Source organism: Gadus macrocephalus, chromosome 17 (assembly GCF_031168955.1).
Source record: "Gadus macrocephalus chromosome 17, ASM3116895v1".
NCBI classification, from domain to species: Eukaryota; Metazoa; Chordata; class Actinopteri; order Gadiformes; family Gadidae; genus Gadus; species Gadus macrocephalus.
Window position 1 is genome coordinate 15,510,041 of NC_082398.1, and position 21,925 is coordinate 15,531,965.

Genomic DNA, 21,925 nt, shown 5'->3' on the forward strand with positions numbered 1-21,925 from the left:
GAGGAGGATACAGCATAAGACTGCATCACACAGGGACTCTTCACCTTCTTCTGAAGCAGACCTTCCACGGAGGCGAAGCTCCGGACGAACCATCAGCGCTGATTAGGGACTTAGACATATTAGATCTCTCACGCATTATGACTCTGTATAACCGTTGCCACTTTACTTAATAAATCCAAGGTCCTCGTGCCGATAGACTTTATTACCTCTCCGTCTCATTTTATCTGGTCCAGTAGCTAGACAGACCGTTTTTCCCCACACCCTCCCGCTTAACAAATGGAACATAGGTTCTTACTGGAACATTGTCTGAGTGAGAAGAGCTATTGCGCCATGATGAGTAAGAACTACGCTCTGACACAGGAGTCCTCTCAAAACTGTCCCTGTGGGTGAGCACATACTCATCCGCAAGGACAGATGCGGCTGCCAGTGTCAAAGCTTTTTGCTCATTAATATAGGTTGCCAGCCTATCTGATAAACAGTTCTTAAACTCTTCTAGCAGGATGAGCTCACGTAACTGTTCAAAGTCTGTTACTTTAGATGCATGACACCAGCGGTCAAACAGAGCCTCTTTCTCCCGACTAAACTCAGAAAAGGTGTGATTATCCAACTTCTTATACCGGCGAAACTTTTGCCTATAGGCTTCAGGCACCAATTCAAATGCCCTAAGCACGGCAGCCTTGACTTTGTCATAGTCAAGACTGTCAGCTGGTGACAACGATGTATACGCCTCCTGGGCTTTCCCAGTAAACACACATTGCAAAAGTAACGGCCAAACATTTTTGGGCCATTTCAAAGTGTCAGCCGTGCGCTCGAACAGAATGAAGTATTTATCAACATCTTTACCATTAAATGGAGGAATCATACGAATGCACTTGTTAACGTCAAAATCAGCTTGTGCACCACTGCCATGTCGTGGGGGAGGGGCCAGGTTTAGCTCTAGCTCTTTTAAGCGTATTTCTCGTTTAGTCTGCTCCTCCAATTCCATTTGTTTAAACCTGAACTCCTGCTCTTTAAGCCTGGCTGCCGCCTCCCTCTCACTAGTTTTGTCCTGCAACTCTAGTCGCCGCAGCTCTAACTCCAATTCCAACCTTCTAATGCTTTGATCAGGGAAGGCCTGTTTAGTTGGCGAAAGGGTCATGCCAGGGTCAGGCAACATGCCTTCCTCAAACAATGCAGTCCATAATTCATGTTTTATCGCTTTCTTTGCTTTTGTCTTCGAGACTATGATGCTATAATGATCAGCAATAGAAGTCAAATTATCTTTAGTGCATTTATGAAAAACCTCAAGCGAAGGCTGCTTAACAAACTCTCCCAAAATAAACTCCATCCTGAACTATGGCCACTAAGTTATTTGTACTGAAAAAAATATCGCAAAGCGAAAAAGAAACAAGCGCATCAAAAATTGCAAAAGCAATACAGGTTTTAAGGCAAACAGCCACCACCTTAACGCTTGTACAAATACAAATAAGGCAAAAAAAACAACGCCCGATGAGACAGACCAGCAATGACAAACACTGCCCAACACAGCATTACCTAAATGGTGTCCTAATAAGGGGTGTGCCCAAATTAAGGTCTACCAATGCAAATGACAAACTAGAAACTCAGTAAAAATTACCTATAACTAATACTGAAATAAAGTACCGATATACCTTGCAAACAGAAGATAGACTAATCAATTTGATTAATTAAGGTGGACAAAATAAATCCAAACCTTCAAAATTCCAAATGTGAACACCCACAAAATGTACCAAATTTCAATTAAAGTTAGTGAAAGAGAGAAAAAATAATAATGTTCGGACGAGCCCCCATTATGTTACGGCCTCCACATAACTGAATAAGATACCCAGTGGCTCGAATTGGAGACCCCAACATAAAGGAAGGACACCATGAAATAAGATGTTTTAACAGGTTTTATTAACCAAATGAAACCATAGCTGAAATGCAGAATGAATACTTTACCAAATAAAGAAGACTGCAAACCAAAAGGGACCTGGGGATGCCGGACAAACTCAGCAAAATGGAGGGGGGACCAGGCCACCCCCTATAGGGACGTCGAGGCTGACCCCCCTCCCTGCCTGACCAAACCAAATCATAAACTAAGAACTAAACGGAAAAGTAGGATCCCCAGGCCTAGATCAAAGATTACAGAAAGGAAAGGCTATTTAACAACTCGCACTGTGGGACAAAGGTGTGTCGGGTCTGTGTGCCAGCCTGATGAGATAGAAAATACATGGGGTTTAGGCACAGCACAGTGAATGTCTGAGTGAGTGAGTCATGGCCACACGCAACAGTGTTCAATAAAAAAGGAAAAATTAACTTCAATCGTCTTTTTCACGGAGTAACAAATAACTGTAAATGTATTATTATTATTCCAAAAAAATGACTTACCAAATGTCCACATATATACAACATAACCTGCCGGTAAGTCGCTCTACGAGATGACCGACGACGCCTTCTAGCAGAGATATCCATTTCAAGAGCCATTCGCGTAGAAAGAGACATTTTTTTATTTAATAGCAACGATAACAAGACGGAAAACAGGTAAATTTTGCCGCCATCTGGGGGGAGATACGTCATCTCCAAACATCCGGTGGAGTTTCGGCGGCGTTCGGAGGCGTTCTACGCATGTCTGTAGACCGTACTACACAGTCAAGTGTAGTATGGTCAAGTAGTAGACACTAGACAGAAATAGTATGTACTAGGTATTCGGATGCAGCCTCTGTCTCCATCCCTCCACTTTGCGATCTATACCACCATATAGGTGGGGATTGATCGTATCCCAGGTACGGCATCCTGCAATAAGCCAGTATGGAAGGCTGGTTAGCCAACGACGGGTAAGATCCCACCTTGAAGCCCGGGACAACCTAAAACAGGCACAGTCACGATTACTTGGCAGAGTCACTGTGAGCATTGGCTCACTTGAACATGAAGTGACGAACTGCAACCATCATAGGGAAAGCCGGCTGATGAAAGGTGGAGGGGGAACAGGAGTCAGATATGTCAGCTCTAGCAGCAGAGATGGTCTTGAAACGGGGCATGTCGCGCTTTATTTTATTTTATTTTACCTTTGTGGTATAGAAGGCCACTTCTATACCGTTTTTTCGGTTTAGTGCATGACTTTGGAACAGCGTAGTTTCAGGCGGCTGATGGTAAACCCACCCATATTGGGCTTTGGATTTGGACATACTGGTTTCGATTTCCCTTCCCAAAAGATTGGTTTCAGTTTGCTGATGCTTAAGGTTAGACTTTCGACGTTGGGTGCACCAACGGCGTTATTAGATTTGCTTATCATTTAATGTGCATGGTTTTGACCATTGCGCAAGGGGGGAGGTATTGAGGAGAATTAGGATTTTTTTTGAAAACAAGGTTTTTCTTCACCATACTTGCAAACAATGATTGACATCCAGCTAAATGAGTGTGAAATATTTGAAAAAACAGTGTTCAACAGATGGGTAGAAGCAGTCCCATCAGAAGACCAAAGTGCGGCTACGGTAATCAAGGTTCTGACTAGAGAAGTCATGCCAAGGTTAGAAATTCCGTCACAAATTAGCTCAGGCGATAGGGCTGCGTTTATTCAGAAAACACTCAAACAAGTGATTTAACATCTGCATGTCAAACAAAGATTAGGCTGTGTCTACATTCCTCAAACCACAAGGTATGGTGGAGAGAGGAATCGGACACTTAAGACAAAGATTAACAAAATTAAATTACTAAATTAAAGGACTAATGCACTACGACTGACACTAATGAGTCAAAAAATCAGTTTCCAAGCGAACAACGCGTTTCGCCCAATGCGTCTTCAGGTTCGAACCTGAAAACGCATTGGGCGAAACGCGTTGTTCCCTCCTAAAAATAAAGAGAAAAAATAACAGTATCCAGTGTGCAGTGTTTAATGAACTTTTCATATTTGATCACGTTTTCCTGCCTAACACCTGCACCTGGAAAGCTGAAGGGTTGTGCACAAGGACTTTCATGCACTTTGATCTTTGGTAATGCATTGTAGCAAAGAACTGAAATATATCAGTATTATAGAAGTCATGACTATACCAGGGCCTTTTCCTGGGATTTCTCCCTCAGAAGATCCTCCACCCTTTGAAGGTCTTCCTCGCAGTTCATTGGGAACTTAAATTCCTCAGATAGAGTGTCTGCTGCTGCTGCTGTAGTTTTTTGCCTAGTAAGGGCCTGGAGGAGGAGGTTGTTCTGCCTCACCAAGGCCTTCAACTCCTCCACAGCACGCAGGAGTGCATGATCCCGTTCTACAGGACAGAAAAACATCATGACTGTCATGTCAAGACCCTTTGCTAAAATTAACAGACTTAAGTTTAAACAGATTTTCAGTATTGCTGTGTAGATATTTGTGTACCGAGATGTTTGTGTACCGAATTGACTTTGAATGTTGCCAGAGATCTGGGCAGAGGCCTGTTCAAGAGCAGCTGATGTGTGGGCAGCAACTGTAGGCAAGAAGATGTATATTTATAATCAGAGTAGTCAGTGTATTGAAGTTCATTACATTCAAATTTCCCAGATTCGAGACATTCAAAAAAGATAGTGAGTAGAATAGCAGAATTCAGATTTGGAATGATGTGTTATACCTTTATGTATGTCCTGCTGTGATGATCTAAAAGCAGGTGGGGAAAGCAGGGGCTTGTGGAGGACTCCTTTTTTTTCTTTTTTCTTAGCCCTACATTGGAACAGTACAAGAGTATGAACAACAACAGTTTTGTAAGACTGCAAACTTGCCAATCACAAAATGTCTTTATGTGAGTGATAATGCACGGCCATCTGTAATCAGACCTTGTATGCTTCTCCCCCTCATCTGCAGGCACAGTTTCTTTCAGCTTTGAGGAAGGGCTGCATTAGAAAAGAAATCACTCAATAAGCATGCATTGTTTTGTGTAGCTGATGGTTTTCATAGTATAGATTACTGCACAGTGCTTACATTCTCCTTCTTTTACCCCCTTCATCATCTGATGTCAGGGTGCTCCTGGTTTGGGCTTTTTTCAGGTTCATACGCGCTGCAACATAATTGGCTGTTGAAGACAACAATGAAGTGAGTAAAGCTTTTAAAGCCTAAGGGGAGAAAAGTGGTACATCCTACTGTTGTCTGTCTCACCAAAGGTTTTCACCACCTCCACAAAAAACTCTCCCCAGGTCTCATCTGGCATAGCGCTTTGGATGACTGCAACTTTCGTCCGCTTGGTGTCTTTATACGGTGGCCAAAAAGACACCTTGCCATCCAAACTTAACCACGAGCAAGGCACAACCTCCACCTCGTTTGACTCAGTAAAATGCACTACCGCATACATCTAAACAGAAAATACGTTTTGAAAAAGTTGAACACATTGAATTTAGATAACCGATTTAATTGATTGAAATATGAATCATTTTTAAATTAATTTAGTTGTGGTTGAGTGGAAATGCCACAAGTTTGTTCTTGTATTCTAACGTGACCATCTTAAAGTCAATATCTTTAACGGCAATTGACGTGGTCTCTTCTGCCAGGTTCCCAACCACAGGTGTCCCCAGCGCAGTTGAATCAACAGGGTGGTTGAAAAATGGACGTTGGTCTAAATATTGCCTCGCCACAAAAGACGTACCACCAAGTGTCCTGCTAATTGCCTCTATTTTAAAAGTGGCACCACCACACGAAACTGTGTTGTTCCCATCCTTTGTGGACAGGGTAAATCTATCAGTGGCGTACTGTGTTGTTGAGGGTGAACTTTGGTTATGGGAAGATGGACAGACTGGGTTGATGCTTGATTTTTCCGTTAATCGTTTAACAATTTGTTGTAATGTCTGGTTTGGCTTTCTAATTTGTTTCTTTAATTTATACAAGAAATGTTCAAAGGGAAAGGCTGAAATTTGGGGTAGTGGGCCATATTTTCTAACATCACTTGCCAGGTGGATCAAGCTGTGGACGTTATACACCAGAAAGTCCCCATAGATGGCGTGAAAATTCTGAACGAACACTACCAGGAGATTTTCCGCATAGTCACAATAACGGTGGTGGAGATGGGGGGGAACATAAAATTGTTATTGCTACGTGGAGTAACAGAAAATGTTGATACATGTGTTTTGGTAGTTTTTTTTTTAATGCAATGGGGCCAGTGTATAGTAAAAAAGTCCTAAATTCAGTGGCCTTCCACCGATCCACCTCACGGAGGGACCTTCCCTTGCGTCCAAACTCCTTTGGCAGCCTCTTGCCCAATTTGATTAAGTTCTCCGAAATAATGCAGATGGATTGACTCCCAATGCGGGTTGGAAGGGGCCCTCTCTGCCACAGCCAGATCAACTTTCTCATCACTCCTAGGCACACCAGGTGCATAAAGTCCAGCACAAATTGGGTCACCATGCCTACATCTAGGTGTTGTAATGGACTGTCGCCCTCTTTGTGATGTTCCTGGTTGACTTTTGTGGCAAAACTGTCATCGGTTCTGAGAACCGCATCTGTTTCGGAGTAATTTAGGCGTTGGTTCGCCCATGAGCCCTCTTGCATGCACCTTTCGCAGCCGTAATAGGAATTGTGTGCTTTTATGTTTTTTAGAAATGCCCTTGCCGGTGCATCACAGACAAAACAGGAAATTTCGATTTTAATTTTTTTTGACTGATACTCCAAGCCATCAGATGCAAGCTTCCCCATCTCTGCCACAAAGTCAGAGAGGTACTCGCTTGCATCGGTTGGCTTGGAGTATCCACAATATAAACCAATTAGAAATGGGGATCTAATGGGGTCCTCTTCAATTAGTGCAAGAATTGGCCAAAATTGCTGGCTGCTGCTTTTAAAAAGGGGCAGGCCATCCACATTTATTTGTAGTTTTAGTGTTTGGTTTTTAGCTAAGTCCTGTTCTTGCATTCGGCCCAAGATCCCTTTTGCCGCACCAAAATAGTGCATGTTCCCCCCAGCTTTTGGTACTATCTCCGCATAAGTAGGGGTTGACAGGAGAGTGCGGCCGTCTTTTGGCAGTTTGGAATCTGGGAAGTGCTTGCGAAGCACGGAAAGCAGGCTGGAAATGTGGGAAATTTGTATATTTGTTGTGATTGCCCATTCCTTGAGCTCATGTCTTAAGTCCCTTTGAAAACTGCCCCCCTCCTCTGAATCTGAGCCACTGCTAGAGCTCGACAAATCATTGAACTCCCAGTCATCCTCGCCAGAGGAGGCGCTCTCCTCTGATGCCATTACCCAATCCCCATCTCCGCTTTCAATTGCATCGTCGTTGTCTATTTCGGTGTAAGCTGGGACACTTGGTGGTGTATCTAATGTGTCTGCGCCAGCGGCCAGGTTAAGGAGAGTGGGCCCGGTAGGCTATAATAGGTAGGCTATAATTGATTTATTTTGTAGCGGCTAGACGGTAACCCGGCTGGCGGCTAGCTAGCTGGCTGGCGGCTAGCTAGCTGGCTGGCGGCTAGCTAGCTGGCTGGCGGCTAGCTAGCTGGCTGGCGGCTAGCTAGCTGGCTGGCGGCTAGCTAGCTGGCTGGCGGCTAGCTAGCTGGCTGGCGGCTAGCTAGCTGGCTGGCGGCTAGCTAGCTGGCTAGCTACAGTTGTTAGCGAATTTGTTTACAACATTACGACTAGCGCTAGCAATTTAGCCGGTACTTTGTCAAACGGGTGGGGTTTGCCTTACCTTGGCTAAGTGAACCGGTTTCCTTGTTTGTTTTTTTTGGTATTGAATGCCGTGTTTACTGGACGATGTGAAGTTGTGGGCATCAAATTTGGTTGTTGGCAGGCAGCTGACAGTTATTTTTTGTATTTTCTCGCGTGCTAGATGTTATATGGTCGCGAGCTTATTGCTGTTATTGTTGCATATCATATCAGTTTGGACCCGTTTCTCTAAAAAGAAAACATGCTACATCAGGGGTCCTGTACTGATGAAGCAATATTGTAAGCAAAGCAATAAAGTAGTGTTATCAGGGTAGCACCAGTGCTATCTTGTACTCATTTCCCTAATATGTGGTTTATCCCCCCCTGGTTTATCTGTCCCTACTCCCCCAATCCCTTAACCTCCCCATCTACCAATACTTTTCAGTTCCCATCTCTCAGACTTACCTGATCCTCCATCCTTATAGTATTTATTATTGTATTTATTGTAGTATTTAAGTATTTTAGCATATGAGGGAATGTGTGTTTGTTATGTCTGTCCACGCTGTTGTGACACTGTAATTTCCTGTAAAGGATTATTAAAGGATCTATCTATCTATCTATCTATCTATCTATCTATCTATCTATCTATCTATCTATCTATCTATCTATCTATCTATCTATCTATCTATCTATCTATCTATCTATCTATCTATCTATCTATCTATCTATCTATCTATCTATCTATCTATCTATCTATCTATCTATCTATCTATCTATCTATCTATCTATCTATCTATCTATCTATCTATCTATCTATCTATCTATCTATCTATCTATCTATCTATCTATCTATCTATCTATCTATCTATCTATCTATCTATCTATCTATCTATCTATCTATCTATCTATCTATCTATCTATCTATCTATCTATCTATCTATCTATCTATCTATCTATCTATCTATCTATCTATCTATCTATCTATCTATCTATCTATCTATCTATCTATCTATCTATCTATCTATCTATCTATCTATCTATCTATCTATCTATCTATCTATCTATCTATCTATCTATCTATCTATCTATCTATCTATCTATCTATCTATCTATCTATCTATCTATCTATCTATCTATCTATCTATCTATCTATCTATCTATCTATCTATCTATCTATCTATCTATCTATCTATCTATCTATCTATCTATCTATCTATCTATCTATCTATCTATCTATCTATCTATCTATCTATCTATCTATCTATCTATCTATCTATCTATCTATCTATCTATCTATCTATCTATCTATCTATCTATCTATCTATCTATCTATCTATCTATCTATCTATCTATCTATCTATCTATCTATCTATCTATCTATCTATCTATCTATCTATCTATCTATCTATCTATCTATCTATCTATCTATCTATCTATCTATCTATCTATCTATCTATCTATCTATCTATCTATCTATCTATCTATCTATCTATCTATCTATCTATCTATCTATCTATCTATCTATCTATCTATCTATCTATCTATCTATCTATCTATCTATCTATCTATCTATCTATCTATCTATCTATCTATCTATCTATCTATCTATCTATCTATCTATCTATCTATCTATCTATCTATCTATCTATCTATCTATCTATCTATCTATCTATCTATCTATCTATCTATCTATCTATCTATCTATCTATCTATCTATCTATCTATCTATCTATCTATCTATCTATCTATCTATCTATCTATCTATCTATCTATCTATCTATCTATCTATCTATCTATCTATCTATCTATCTATCTATCTATCTATCTATCTATCTATCTATCTATCTATCTATCTATCTATCTATCTATCTATCTATCTATCTATCTATCTATCTATCTATCTATCTATCTATCTATCTATCTATCTATCTATCTATCTATCTATCTATCTATCTATCTATCTATCTATCTATCTATCTATCTATCTATCTATCTATCTATCTATCTATCTATCTAATGTTGGAATCCATGCTGTCCAGTCCATGTGAAGAGCACAGGAAGGCTTGTTGCAGCACACTTAATAGTAAGCATGAAGTGTGTGTGTGTGTGTGCGTGCATGCTTGTGTGTGAGGTAGAGAGAGAATGATGTGCGCTCCAGGGTTTGACATTAGCTTTTTAGCAACTGTTGTGACTTTTCTTTCAAAAGACTTACCTGTCAAAGTGAACACTGACACCGAAATTGTTTCTAGCCACAACCAAGTTTTACCAGCGCTTTGCCGGTTGGCAGGTGCCAATGTCAAGCCCTCATGTGCGCCCATGACTGTGTTTGACTGTTGATGAGCATGCATTGATATTAATCTCTCCTTATTCCATGTTGTGTACTGTGTCTGTTTTTACTCAGGTAGGGTATCACCATATGTCTGGTTGAGCTCCACAAAAGATCTCGTCTGGCTCAGCTGTTTGAAGCGCATCTACCTAAATGTGTCATTGTAAGGTGGTCTCCCTCTCTCCCTCCCCACCTCTCTCCCTCCCTCCCTCCCTTATCACTCCTAGGCACACCAGGTGCAAAGTCCAGCACAAATTGGGTCACCAAGCCTACATCTAGGTGTTGTAATGGACTGTCCGCTTTTAAAGCCTAAGGGGAGAAAAGTGGTACATCCTACTTTTGTCTGTCTCTCATCTGGCATAGCGCTTTGGATGACTGCAACTTTGTCCTAAATGTGTCATTGGAAGGTGGTCTCTCCCTCCCTTCCCTCCTTCCCTCCCTTATCACTCCTAGGCACACCATCTTAAAGTCAAGGTCTTTACACCAATTGACGTAGTCCTCCAGGTTCCGAACTAAAAGTGGCACCACCACGTGATAGGACATTGTTCCCATCCTTTGTGGACAGGGTGAATCTATCAGTGCAGTATTGTCATTGAGGGTGAACTTTGTTCATGGGGTTGAGCAGAAATTACCTGAGATGAACTCTTTTTACCGCTTAAAGGGATATGCCCCCAGGTCAAATTGAGGGTCTCTTCCATAAGTGGGTGGAAGCGGTTTCCTACGATCCAGCCATTGTCCGACTCTATCGGCACTGACCATATTTGGTTCCGCGTAGTAGCTGCAGACTAGACTGCAGCTACTACGCGAAACCAAACTGGTCAGATAGAGTCGGGCATTGGCTGAGTCGCCAGGAAAGCACTTCCACCCACTTAAGTCTCGACTGCGGGGAGACCCTCAATTTGACCTGGGGGCATATCCCTTTAAGCGGTAATACAAGTTATCCTTCAAGCAATCACCCTTGCGGAGGTACCTTCCCTTACACCCAAAGTCCTTTTCTGTACATAGTTTCTCATTTATTTATTTTGTCTGTTCAGTCAAATTGCAATGGTAAGATTCCTCTTTTAACGTACCTTCGCAGTGACCGCTCTGATACAATTATTTTACTGTCAGCCATTTTTTTTATTTTGCTGTCGTAAGAGGTTGTAGGCTATATTTGATTTATTTTGTAGCGGCTAGAACGGTAACCCGGCTTGCGGAGGTACCTTCCCTTACACCCAAACTCCTTTTCTGTACATAGTTTCTCATTTATTTATTTTGTCTGTTCAGTCAAATTGCAATGGTAAGATTGTATTTATATATTGCATTTCATTTTCATCAGTTGTTTGCACTGACATACACATGACAATTAAAACTTACGTTGTACAATTTTATACATCAGTGTTTTGCCTCTTTTTCTTGCTAATGAAACATCTTAGCCTGCAGTGAGCAGGGTCGATCAATCGTTGTGTTTCAATGGGGTTCTTTGCTCTTTATTCCACTGTTCCTAACCAGGTCAAATGCAATCTCTCCATATAAGCCATTAACCTCACCCATTTAAATCCATACGAAAACACCTGAGATTAATGCTTGGGGGAAAGGGTCCCATTGTGAAGAGGGCCAACAAAGGTGTTTATAATTCTTTTGACAATTATGTATCAATTTTTGTATCAATTTGTTAAATTAAAATCGTTAGATTGGTTTTGCAGGTAAGTGAACAGCCTGACTGCTTTGAGCCCTCAAACTTCAGCTACACTGTTGTGATGGTGGTTTCTGTTCTACTGTAGCATACAATAGGCCTACATAAAGAAGGCATTAAAAACAAAGGTGTTGGGGGGGGGGGGGGGGGGTCTTGCATCATGTGTGCTCAACATACAGCATGCTATTGCTGAAATGGCTGTTTTGTTTTGGGGGGGGGGGGGCAGCACGCTGTACCTACTGGGTTTTACATATTTAAGATTTTAAGATCAATTGCTCCATGTTCATTAACTTGCACGTCTGCCTAAATGAAAGGGAAAGGGGAAAATGTTATTTTTCAGATGAAAATGTATAACATTTCTGAAAAGTAAAAAAAAAACTACAATGGTACAGCTCAAACGGGCAGTCATGGGTAAGCGGTTAGGGTGTCAGACTTGTATCCCAGAGGCATAAATGCAATTTAGTTGTGTGCAGTGTTCACTTGTGTGCTGTGGAGTGCTGTGTCACAATGACAATGGGAGTTGGAGTTTCCCAATGGGCTTTCACACGTTTCACACAAATGTGCTTTTTTTCTGGGAACTGCTGTACCTATTGGTTCAGGCTGTGTTTACAATCATTGCTTCTGTTACAATATAGAGCATTGCCTGCTCTATATTCAACTGAGCCAGGTCAAATTCAACCTCAATCCATCTATCACACATGTAAGCAGCCTGAGAGCTTGTTGGAAAGTGTACCACTGTGTGTGCCTAAAGGTGTTCATAACTGTTTTGCCAGCATAAAGAGTTCAAAGTAGGCTAAAGGAAAAACATGTAGGCCTACCCTACTGTGAGGGTTATAATTCATGCCAAGCTTGAGGTCAGTTGTTTGACGCCAAAAGCTTGGTGTTGGGCCAACGATGGACCAACAGTGGGTTGACGTTGGAAGTCCATGGATTAAAAAAAAGGTTCAATTCCACAGTGCTGAGTTAAAATGTTTAGAAAGTGATGAGCCTGTGACTTACAAAAAAATTCCTCTAACTCGTGATTTTTTACGTCGGCTTTCTGACCAAACGCCAACGCTTGCTGCTGCTTGAGGTTGGGCCAACGATGGCCCGAGGGTGGTTTGACGCCAAAGCTTGGTGTTGGGCCAACGATGGCCCGACAATGTTTTGACGTTGGAAGTCGGGGATTAAAAAATACATTCAGACCGACTAAATAGTAAAGGGAAATGTTTAATTCCACAGCGCTGAGTTAAAATGCATAGGAATTGATCAGCCTGTGACTTTTTTTTTTAATCTTCTAACTCGTGATTTTTTACGTCGGCTTTCCAACCATACGCCAACGCTTGCTGCTGCGGAAGCCGAGGTTGGCATGAGGGCGGCCCAACGTTGGAATTCCACCGCCAACCTTTCCAACCAGTCGCTAACCAATGCCGCAGTTGGGCCAACGTGTGCTTGCTATCTGGGTAGCCTTTAGCCGTGTTCTGTAAATATTCTAGAACACACGGGAGGCATGTCGCAGTTCATGTACTTCAGCGAGTCAAAGCCAAAGTTCCTTTCCCCCAATTCCTTCTCAACCATGGCTCGGATAACCCCCAATACAGTCACGTTGTGGAAATACAAGAGACGTCAAAGAACCGACAAGAAACACTTGCATTACAGTGTGTGTGTGTTCACACACACATGTGGCGCTCGCACGGTCGTGTCTCATTGGCGGGCCAACGTCTCTGGGTGGGCCAGGCAGAGTAAGGGGAGGAGCTTAGATGCTTTGTGACAGACCAAGACATTCCAAATCATCGCGCTTGAGCCTCCGTTTTTTCAAAGGCGAGCAGAACAGCTAATGCTCGTTTTACACCAAACGTAAGTTTTAGCCACTGGGGGACCATAGGCAGGCTAGGGGAACTCATATTTATGTTAGAAAACCTCATTAAGTGAGATTTTCATGTCATGGGACCTTTAATGTTTTATGTTTGGGTCTTGCGGAGTGAGAAACCTTGAAGTTACTGTTGAGTTACCGTTATTACTATACCTACCTACCGTTTCGATTTACAATTAATATTCCTACCGTTCAGAATTGAATACAGTTTGGTTGAATGGTTGAATAAACCGTGGACTAGACACTGCCTCCGCCTCATATTTGAGAATATTATAATATATAATATCACGGCCAAAAGCTGTGTGCACCTCCGGAATATTATGGACAGAATTGCAACCCTTTGGTTGCGACAGTTTTTAAGCACACTCCACAAATTACGTGATTTTGTAATTCGTCAGACAACTTTTATCCAAACCATTTCCATACTATGGAGCCGTTCGTCTTTCTCTTGCAAACAAGCTCCTCGGAGCTGCATGCACAGGCGGACTCCATAGCTGTGTTCGAAATCGTTCCCTATCACGGATATAGTGCACTATATAGGGTGCTCGCCATTTTGTAGTGGTGTTCGAACTCTCAGTGGTTAATTTCATGCACAATATAGTGCACTTAAAATACCCAATGAATAGTGAACGATTTCGAACACGGCTCATGTTTCAAAAAGTGACGTGAGTCAGTGGGGGGGGGGGGGGGGGGGGGGGCAGGCAGAGACTGTGGCCCAATCCCATTTCTAGCCCTTACCCCTTCCCCTTACCCCTCCCCCTTACCCCTTCCCCTTGCCCCTCAATACAGAGGGGTAAAACGTTCCCCTAAGAAATGGGATGCCCCTCCATTACGTGGCTTCATCGTCGCTGACTGCGGACAGCTGACTGCTATGTCAACAGAGGCCACGAGTAGGCATGTTTCAGATCAAGCATACGTTGCGTTGCCTCACATAACATAGTGGATAAAAACGTCAGAAATGCTGGTGTTAACTTCCCTATGTGATGTGACACGTCACATGGCTTTAAAAACTCGCAGGATCTCCATTGTAACTCCGTCCGTCTGCTTTTCTGTGCATATGCTCTTTCAAATAAATGCAGACATAAGACACTCCCCTCAACATATCAAAACATTGCCATAGGATAGGATAGGATAGGATTTTATTTGTTGTCATTGCACATGTTACAGAGCAACGAAATTATCAGTTACATTCCGTCCAAGAAACATAAAGGACAAGGGTAATGAAAAACAGTTCTTTTTATTTGACTGCCAGGTATCCACCGCCGGGTTCATGCTCTTAGGTGATGGTGGGTACCCCTGCCTCCAGACGCCCGTATGTCTGTTGACTCCCTATAAAGAGCCGGTGATTGGGCGGGTGCAGCAGCGCTTTAATTACCGTTCTGTGATAGAGCGGGCCTTCGGGAAGATGAAGACAAGGTGGAGGTCAACCTTGGGTGTAGCGCTCCACCATCTCCTAAAGAAACAATGCAAGTCAGTTGTTAGAAGTCACTTTCTTTAGAAATGTTCAGCTAATATCTCATGAAACATGTTTGAATAGCAGTTAGTGAAATTCATGAAACCACATCACCCTCACCATGAGGATAACCATGGGGTCTTGAATAGATGACACAAGGACTGGTGGGTCAATTGCTGGCCGGGCACCAAGAACCTCGTGCATCAAGTCATAATACTGCCACGTCACCACAGTCACCTCCCCACTTTCAGTCCCCGACCCGAGTTTTGGGAGTCCTCAAATCCTGAAAAAACAAACAAACAGACACAGACACAGACACAGACACACACACACAGACACACACACACACACACACACACACACACACACACACACACACACACACACACACACACACACACACACACACACACACACACACAGCAAATACTCAATTACAACAAAAACAATGGTCTTGTTTGGTTGATACATTCATTAGGCAATTGGTAATTGTTTATTTCAAACTAGACACATACCTTGTACTTCTTTTTAAGGTTCTCCCACCTCTTAGAAGCCTGTTGCCTGGTCACTTTCCCCTCCACCCCCATTTCTTCCAGAAAAAGCCTACATCACAGCCAACGTACAGTATAACGACACAGACATTCAGTGGGCTATTGAGCTCAACACAGAAATACCAAAGTAGAAAACAGACGCAAGAATGAAAAGATTGAACAACGTAAGACTCACTCCCACTGTTTTCTGGCGATCATTTTCGATTTTAGGAACTCATTGTCCCTGGTCGCCCTGAAATTAATGAGCCGTCTGGTCTCCTGTGGTGTCCCTGAGGTAAAAGTGGAAAGGAAATCTTCTGTTTGACAGGCGAGTGACGTAGCCTAGGTGGCAGCTTTACCGATATCAAAGCAGTGCGCCGGTATAATCAACCAAGTAATAGTAGTAGTAAGCAAATCCACTGCACACAAATTTTACTTGAAACCTTAACATGTCATGTCAAGGGTTATCGGATATCTATCTCAACAAATAGCGATAGCGGAACACATTAGCATCGGCTTCTAGTGATTCAAAACAAACTTGACTAGAGAATCAAAACAAACTTGACTAGTGATTCAAAACTAACTTCACAATTAAAAACCGCTCAAATAGTATTATTATACCAGTCTGCCGTAATTAAAGTGCTGAAAATACTTACATTTGTGCGTGTCCTTCGCTTGAGCCATCGCTGCTGTTTGTTTATTTGGCGATTTCGGTTGGCCACTAGAGAGCGCCAAAATCTTGTATGTATAGTTCAACGGTTATTTACCGTTATGTCATGTTTTATATTGAGCTCAGAGATCGCATTGTCCGTGTATGACTTCGAGCCGAACATACAGTCAACTTTACAGCATGAGTCCGAACGATAACAACTAGTAAAAATGCATTTTCGGCCGGATTTTCCTCGAAGCCCTCCCTTTAAAGTGTGGTCCTTGGATAGCTTCGTTTCAAGGGCTACGTAGCCTTTTGTCTTCGCCCTACCCCTTAACCCAAATGAGAATTGGGACACCCTTACCCCTTCAAACCAAGGGGGAGGGGTAAGGGGTAGAAATGGGACGCAGCCTGTGTGTGAGCCGGAGGCAGAGCGGGAGACACATAAGCAGAGTTACGAAATAGCAGGCGGCAGGCGTGGTTCGAAACTGGTGTTATTTGGAACAAATGTGCTGTAATTTCTACGCAAATTAATTTATATCGATATTGACGATATGGTCTCGTTTCATATCGCGTTTGAAAAAATATCGATATATTTTAAATATCGATATATCGCCCAGCCCTAACAAGAACATATTAAGTTGTGTAACCTGACAAGCGGGACAGTCTGTTGTAGTAGTATCACTTAATATTACTGCTAACTGTTGCTACCGCTAACCGGCGCTAACTTTTTTCATAGTAGAACACAACCGATAGCTGAAGCCAAGCAAAATACACACACACATTATTCACTGATCTTACCAGGACAGCCAGTATCCTCGGCCACGTCGACCCACGCCCTCTCTTTTTTGTTCCTGTCCCTGTACGACACCATCGTGGTGTCGTACAGGACAGGACGGCCGCACACAGCGACTATGAGGTTTTGGTCCTCCATTTCGGTTCTGTCCTCTCCGTCTCTCTGCCAGTGACGTCGGGTCAAGCTCAACGCTGATTGGGCAACGCGGCTAATCGTCATGCGTATGAGCGTAAAAAGTTCAATTTTTTTAGCTCCTCGCGTACGCGCGTATATATACGCAGCTCATACACCGCTAACGCGGGTAAAATGTTGCTTTAGCGCATGTAACGCATCTACGCAGCTCATACGCGCGTAAACCAATGGTTCCCTATGGAAAAATTGCCGATTTTATACGCGGGGTACGCGTTTGGTGTGTTCGTACCTTAAGGCTGTGACAGGTTAAAGCGGCTTTGGGCGCCTTTTTAGGCATTGGGCTTCTTTTTGATGTGAGAGTTGGTTATTTGTCTCGCGAGAGTTGGCAACACTGGTTGTGGTGACAAGAACTGACACGTGAATCTTTGAAGGCAGCTTGGGCCGATTGCTCTGTCAGTTAGCATTGCGCTAGCTGTGCTGCGCTTTAAAACCGTACTCCTTAAACTGAGGTTTTAGAGTTTAACACGCAGCTGCGCACGAGGTTGAACGTGATTGCTGTGTAACGACTCGTACAGGATCAGCTGATTCCTAGCTGACTCGGTTTAAACTGCTTGGAAACCGAAAGTACTCTGATTTCTAGTATACCCCAGAGCAGATGCAGTCTTAACTTCATGGTGTATGCATTTTGTGCTATAATTACCAACAAAAGCTTAATGGGAATGTAAAATGACGTTTAATATAATAAAAACGCTTATATTGTTGACATAGATTATGAAATAGCCTAGGCTACTTTTTGTTTTTTACTTGTCATTGTTTTCTCTTGGTGTGTGTATGCAAACTCAATTACTTAATTAATTGAAGACGAACTAATAGGCCTATGTGAGTAATTAGGGTAATGTCACGCCTTTCAATTCTCGGAGAAGGAGAGTTAGGACCATTTTAGTTAAGCATTGACCTTTTTTATGTTTCGTTGAATGGTACGATCCTCCGTGCGTTCATTTATTTTTTTTACACACAAATAGAGTAGAGTTTTAGTTGGGCACTTTAAGCAACTCCTATATTGTAGCCTGTATTGTACTGAAGGCCTACCTGTAGGGTGTAAATCGCTGCTTTCATCACGATACGATTTCGATTCGATTCATTGGACAACGATACGATATTCTCCGATATTTAAAATCTGCTGCGATACGATTTCGATTCGATTCGATTCAGGGGCCTGCGATCGATATGAGACGATATGCCCATTTAACACAAGCACAACCTGTTACATTCCCATCAACTCACAGAAAACAACTTCATTATATTTTCATCATTTTATTTCTGAGCTCTTCCAGATCTTTAAAACTTTGCATTTAATGTGCTTTCAGAACAAAGCAAATGTATTTGTAACCAAATGTAATTTCATCATTTTATTTCTGAGCTCTCCCACATATTTAAAACAAATACAAAGAATAAAGTTCCACTTTGCATTTAAGTGCAAAAACATTTTTATGGCTGAACTTAAAGAGCCTGTGATATCTTGAATTTTGAACATGGACAATTCCCTTTCAGAACAAAGCAAATGTATTTGTAACCATTTCACATTGTCAGTCGAAGTGGATTTCTCTTCTCTACAAGAGTCAAATACGTCCTCCAGTGTCCTTTGGGAGGTTTTTCTTTAAAAAAACAAAACTGGTCGACATGCTCTGGAGTTAAAACACTGCGTTCAGAACGGACAATGTCTCCTGCAGTGCTGAAAACACGCTCTGAAGGTACACTAGTACCAGGAATGCAGAGGTAGGTTTTGGCAAGGTTTGCCAGGAGAGGGAACTCGGTCTGGTGTGTTTTCCACCACTCCAACACATTACCTTGCAGGGGCAAAGGGGCAGTCTCTTTGTACTTAGCAACTTCTGCACTGGCTAGGTCTCTGGAAGTCTTCTGCGTTGGTTCTGCAGTGCTGAACGTATCGCCAAATAGGTCTTGAAATGCCTTGGACGTTTGAGCTGGAGCATATTCTAAAATGACACAGAACAGGATGACACAAGAAAAAAATCTATCTTTCATGCACTCCAAACACTTATCAGCTAGCTGATTATGGATAACCTCATTCATATGTAACACTAAGTCAATCACACTTTTCACAAGAAGGAAAAACGCACGTGTCACACACACCGAACACACACACACACACACACACACACACACACACACACACACCTTTTTCTTGAGCCTGGGATGTCCCAGGGGTTGGCTCCAAGTCAGGCTCGTCATCATCAGTTTGCTCAGCAGTAGGAGGTATGTTCTTGTTCTCATCGATATTTGTCACACTGTCATTCTGTAGATGACACACACACACACATTGATTATCAAACAAATCACCCTCCTCTGAAACTGCATAGTGACCCTTTAATTATGATTAAATATGACTATAATATAACAAATGGCCCCAGCATGAACCCCTTTGTCGCTTACACAGTCACAGTCACACATACAGAGAAAGACAGACAGACACACACACAAACACAGAGACAGACAGACAGACAGACACACACACACACAGACACAAACACAGATATAGGGCTGCAACAACGAATCGATAAAATCGATAAAAATCGATGACTAAATGCGCTGTTTACAGCCAGCCGCCGACAGGTTGGTTCACGGTTCATGCACGCCCACAGCGAGCTGTGTGAGCGACCACAGCTTGTATTTTGGTCATATCTTAAAACTGCACTGTAGGCCTACATAAAAGTGTTGTACCTTCACTGTCTTTGGGTTAAAAAAACTCCCTCAACTCAGTATCCGTCTAGTCCAGGGGTCGGCAACCTTTTGTATCAAAAGAGCCATTTTGGCCCATCTCCCGCAAAAAAAAATCTTTTGGAGCCGCAAACTTTTGAATTCACCCCCCCCCCCCTCCGGAGACGCTAACGCTGCGCTCCGCACAGACATTTTTTGTGACACTCTGTAAAAAAAAACTAACTTTAATGCTGTAAACCCTTCTCGCTCAGTATTCGTTCGTGCAATTGGCTGTCAACGGTGGATGCTGCTGATTGGCGGCTCACTGGCATGTCCCGCCTCCTGCCAATGGCAGCATCTAGGCTACTTCCTGATGCCAGATGCCAGTTAAAGATTTAACTCCTACTGGGATTAGCCACCTGCAAATCAACGAAGCTTTGTCATTCACTCCCCCCCTCACGGTAGCGCAATTGCGCATTCATTGCGACCTCGTTTAGTTGACGATATATATAAAAATATATATATAATATTATTATTATTATTTATTTTTTTTTTAAGAAAACTGCAGGGAGCCACGGCTGAGGGGCTAAAGAGCCGCATGCGGCTCCGGAGCCGCAGGTTGCCGACCCCCTCTAGTCCAACCGAAAACTGTATCAGCTGCTGCTGCTGCAGACGTTGTGCAGACGGGCTCGGAGTCGGCACCGCGTGCATCAACAGTCATTCAAAGCAGCGGTAGTAATCACACAACCGGACGGTGTAGAAAGTCCCGTCAGTTAAAAATAGTAATGCAGTTTTTAAATCCATCTTAAAATCGGCAGGATATAGAGCTAGTTAGCTTAAAAAACAACAACTAACCAATGGTCACAAACTGTCAAATGTGATGTGTTCAGATCGGCTCAGTAATATGATTGATGCGTTCAAATGCAGCAGTAAAAAAAAAAAAAAAAGAGATTTTGGTGAAAACTTGTTTTCCCAGTAATATAAAATAGATAGTAAAGATAGAATTATGACCTGTTTAATGTCCTATCTTGAACCGTCGTCATCTTATCAGCAATTAAAGCAATATTACAAGTTCTATTTGAAGGAGTCTCGAAAATGGTTTCAATAGGTTTGACCGGTTAACCATGGACATCCCTTATATACATATAAAAGTATATCATACATTGCATGTTTTTTTTTTGTGTTATCCCAGTTATGTTTTTTTAATCATTTTATTATTTAATATTACTTTTAATAGTTCCGGGACGTTGGAGCAATAACCTGGTGTTTTCACACTTCAGTCTGCACTGTGAATTTGAAGTAATGTTCAGTTTTTGAATAAAGATGCGGCAATTACAATTATTATTTTTTTTTATCCGATTCATCGATTAATCGAAAAAATAATCGACAGATTAATCGATTATTAAAATAATCGTTAGTTGCAGCCCTACACAGATACATTACACACACATACACAGAGACACACGCGCACACACACATACAGAGACAGACATACACAGACACAAACAGACACACACACACACAGAGACAGACAGACAGACACACACACAGACACAGAGACAGACACACATTACCCACACATACACAGAGACACACACACACAAACAGACACACATACACAGAGACAGACAGACACACACACACACACACACACAAAGCATTTCAACAATAAGAAACAGTCTAGATTTATGAATGCATGTTTCATTAAAGGTCCCATGACATGCTATTTTATGTATTCTTTAATATAGGTATTAGTGGGCAACTCACACAGTATTCAAAGACGTTCCCGAAATTCAGCCGTGGTGCAGAGTTACAGCCACTCCGAGCCAGTCGCACATTGAGCTTCCCCCAAATGCGCTGTTTTGGTGTCTGTAGCTATAATGCAAATGAGGAGGAGCGAGGCGGGTCAAGGAGGAGGGTGGGGGTGTGGCCCTGAGCAGCTTGCAGCCACGGTACCATGCGCTCTGTTTACAGTGGATGCATCGCAATGGCGAGGCGCACACAGCCTTTAGCCGTGTTCTGTAAATATTCTAGAACACACGGGAGTCCTGGAGCTTTATATCTAAATATTATCATATAGCCTACATAGATATCTATATCATATAATATATATTATAACGGCCAAAAGCTGTGTGAGCCAATATTATGAATCTCAAACGACCGCGTTGGGTTCTCCGACGTTCCTGGTTCTTCAACGTCCTCATCAATGTGAAGTAGA

At 42.3% G+C, this 21,925-nt stretch overlaps 1 long non-coding RNA gene across 1 annotated transcript; it reads right to left on the reverse strand.

Moving 5' to 3' along the window:
- Window positions 1–14,807: 14,807 nt before the first annotated feature.
- LOC132445481 (uncharacterized) lies at window positions 14,808–16,471 on the reverse strand. The gene is made up of 4 exons (XR_009522611.1): window positions 16,072–16,471; window positions 15,612–15,705; window positions 15,401–15,488; window positions 14,808–14,827 (listed from the first exon to the last, which is right to left on the reverse strand). It is a non-coding gene; the product is annotated as an uncharacterized LOC132445481 (long non-coding RNA).
- Window positions 16,472–21,925: the final 5,454 nt, after the last annotated feature.